The following is a 3,950-nucleotide window of genomic DNA, read 5'->3' on the forward strand; positions in this document are numbered from 1 at the left end:
CGAATTTCCAAAAGCGGAATTATCCCCGAGGTTCCGATCTTAACCTAGTATGACTAGGACATGCCAAATGAAGAAAAGGTAGGCTTTACATACCTTGCGGACGTCTTATGCTTGCTTAAACTCAAATCCCGTTTCGTCTAGAATCTGCAAATGGTCAAAGTTACCAAATGTAAATCATATGCTTTTGGGGAGCCTATTCTTAGCCCTTATTGGTCTACAAGAATTTGGGCAGCATCTCCCCTATGAATCCAACATCCCCGAGAATTAAACTCGGCTTAAATGACAACAACCAACAACAACAACAACATCAACAACACCAATAATCGCTACAAAACACATATTAACACAAATAGTCTTTTCTTCCACATAATGCATTAACTTCCGTTCTAACTTCACACCTTTCATCCAATGTCAACGTTTTTATATTTATCTACTAATTCAAGGCCATTCAAATACATTTCGGACACATTTCTTATTATTCCACAAAATATGCAAAATTTCCATCAAACTCTAAACCACGCCAAACTTCTACAAATGCAACCAAACTACAAAATTATATTGTCTTCCTCCAAGTTCATTAACAACAACATTAATTCACACTTTAGATCTTTACTCTTATAATCATATAAAGACCATATCAAAATATATAATTCCCCATAATCACATACAACCAATTTCAATGCCGTCTCGAATTGTTTAAGTCTTCATTTACGTCACAAATATCATAATGACACTACTAACAAGCCAAATAAAATTTAATTCACCTTCCTCCTTCCTTACTATGGCTCACGGCCACACCCCTCTTCACACACACACACGCCCATGCACACACAACACAATTTCCATAATTCTCATTCCATTCCAATCATTATAACATACATACATCTTCCATAACACAAAAGAACAAGATTCTTACCTTTTTCTTGAAATTTCAACTCGCAAACGTGGTTCTCCCGCCAAACCAATTATACCACGTCGGAGAGCGTCTTGAGCTTGTTAAGAATTCAAGAAGAACAAGATTTTTAGATGGAACAAAAGAGCTTGGAATTTTTTTTTTCTCCTCCTTCTTTTCTCTCTTGGAGCCGACGGCTCTTTTTTTTTTTTTTTTCTCTTCTTTTGCTTGATTTTTCTTGAAGATTCTAAGCATGATCACATATATATCCTCTTAATTGATTAAATGGTCACATGATCTCCATGTGCCATGGGCTTGGGCCAACCCTTGTTGGCCGGCCACCCCTTATACTTGGGCTTCACTTTCTTATTTTTTTTTCTAGCCCAATTCTTCATGAATCATATTTTGCAATTCCCGAAACAAATTTCCAAAGTTCCAATTTTGCCCTTAGGCCTTCTCCAGTGTTCTCGTATCAATATTTTCCATAAGTAACAACATACACACCACATAAAGTCAAAGCATGGCCTTATTCTTACAAATCACCATTGTGTCCAAATTTCCCGAATGTGCAAAAACAGAGAAACTTATGACTAGGGCTTTGGTGCAAGAAGAGTATTTCCACTCAAGGTTTATTCCAACACTATCTAAGGTAAGTTTTATGGTATTTTCATGTTGTTTGAGGTATTGAGAAGTTGAAACACTTGGATTGTAGAAGGATATAGTAAATGGTTCATAAGTGTGGGAATAGTGTCATTTTTGAGTAGTAGTTTGAAGTGAATCATGAATATTGATATGCTATGATTGTAAGTAGGTTATGAATGACATTTAGAACATGGGATAAGTATTATATGTGAGAAAATGCAATAGTGAACTATGACCATGATTATGGAGAAATTGAAGTGAAATTGAGAAATGTGGATAATGTAGATGAATGGTGATTGTTGCCTTTAATATTGTGAATGTTGTTATGGATGATTGGGAGTTGATATGTGATATGAGGAAAGTTGTATAAATAAAGGAAATTCTGCCCAATTTTCTCTAGCATTAGTAAGCACGTACATATAATCGACTAGCTAATGTTAATGCGAATTCTCTTGAAGGTAGAAACGTGGGCATTGAAGGAGAACGAATAAGCGATAGAATAGTTAAATGAAAATGGTATGTAAGGCTAGTCCCTTCTTTCTAAGGCATGACTCCATGGCATGAATTTTCCTACATTTCCATGACTTTCTACGCGTCGAAAATTATGAGTCTATGGTTATAAAGATCTTTTCACAAGATAAAGAAAGAGATACGATGAGCATGATGATGATGACTATGAGTTGAGCCTAAAAGTTCTAAAGTCCATGATATGTTAATCCCGTAAGTTCTTGCTATGAATACGATATGATGTTTCCGCAATCTAATGATCCTAAATATAGTTCCATTGATGTTTTCCTTATGTGCACTCACCTTAAAACGTTAGTCCCTCCAAGGTGAGATATAACGATTATGATCACTCCATAATGCAATCGGGGGTTTACGACCTTATGTCACCCGACATAGGCTATAGTTGCCTTCAAGTTCTAATGTATTTTGGTGATAAATGTATAATGATGCTAAGTTATGATAAAGTCATGATATTCCTATGAGATGAATAATAATGATAAGTCTATGATATGCATGATGATATAATTCCACCGCGCCTAAATGGTAGGACATGTCACCACGAAAGGCGGTAACTTGTGATTCCACCGTGCCCGAAATGGCGGGACATGTCACCGCTAAGGCGGGCTGCTTATGATTCCACCGTGCCTAGAAGGCCGGACATGATCACCACTAGTGGGCGGCATATGAAGGTTACCGGACGCGGGTTAACGATGATGATGTATACTATGGTAATACATATGATATCTTTATGTATGATATATGTATGAAATGTATCATGGCTTAAAAAGTACGCGAGGTTATATCTTCATCCTATGCCTTATGATTTCTCTATTATGTTCATTTTATTCATGCCTTACATACTCGGTACAATGTTCGTGCGACGTTCGTTTTCTTTGGATGCTGTGTTCGTACCCACGGGTAGACGGGAGGTGATCCGGACTCGTAGGAGCTATTAGGCGACTTAAGAGCACTCCATTATTCGAGGTGCCTTTGATTATATATATATATATATTGGGCACGACAGGGTCCTGTCCCGTCCCTATGTCTAGCACTCTAGTAGAGGCTCGTAGATGCGTATGTGTGGGTAGTACGGTCTCACAGTTTCTCATGGTATGTATATATTATTTTGAAAGCCGAAGGGCTTATGTATATAAAGTTAAATATGTTTCTAGAGAAAAATGGTTTTCTTATGATTTGAATATAAGATTAATGAATGAATTCTCGATGTGTATGATGGGTAATAGTATGAGCGGTGCTCGGTGGTTAGCCCCGGGTACCCGTCATGGCCCGTAGTTGGGTCGTGATAGACAAGGAGGGGTCTCTACCCCGACTCCTATGCCTCCAGTTTCTCCACCGGGTGCTTTGGGTCAACAGATGATCGAGGCTATTCAGTTATTGACTTAGTTAGTTGCCTCTTAGGCTCGACAGCAAAGTACGGGTTCCGATGATAGAGCCACTAGTGCGAGGGCCTGTGATTTTATGAGTTTAAATTCCCCAGAAATTTTCAGGTCGAAGCCGGATGAAGACCCGCAAGGTTTTATAGATGAAATGTTGAGGACGTTGAGAATCATCCATGCCTCCGATACTGAATCTGTGGAGTTGGCATCTTATAGACTCCAGGATGTAGCGGCCCTTTGGTACAATAATTGGATTTTCTTCAAGAGGAGAGGAGGCACCTCCCCCGATTTGGCAAGATTTCGTCAAAGCTTTTACCTGTCATTATTTTCCACCCGAGGTCCGTCGGGCCAGAGCAGATAAATTCCTGAATCTTAAGAAAGGGAATATGAGTGCCCGAGAGTATAGCTTTTACTTTAATTCATTGGCTAGATATGTTCCGACCATGGTGGCTGACATGGGAGATAGAGTACATAGATTTGTGAGTGGCTTAGGGCCATATTTGTTCAAGGAA

This window comes from Lycium ferocissimum, chromosome 1, assembly GCF_029784015.1.
Source record: "Lycium ferocissimum isolate CSIRO_LF1 chromosome 1, AGI_CSIRO_Lferr_CH_V1, whole genome shotgun sequence".
Lineage (NCBI taxonomy): Eukaryota > Viridiplantae > Streptophyta > Magnoliopsida > Solanales > Solanaceae > Lycium > Lycium ferocissimum.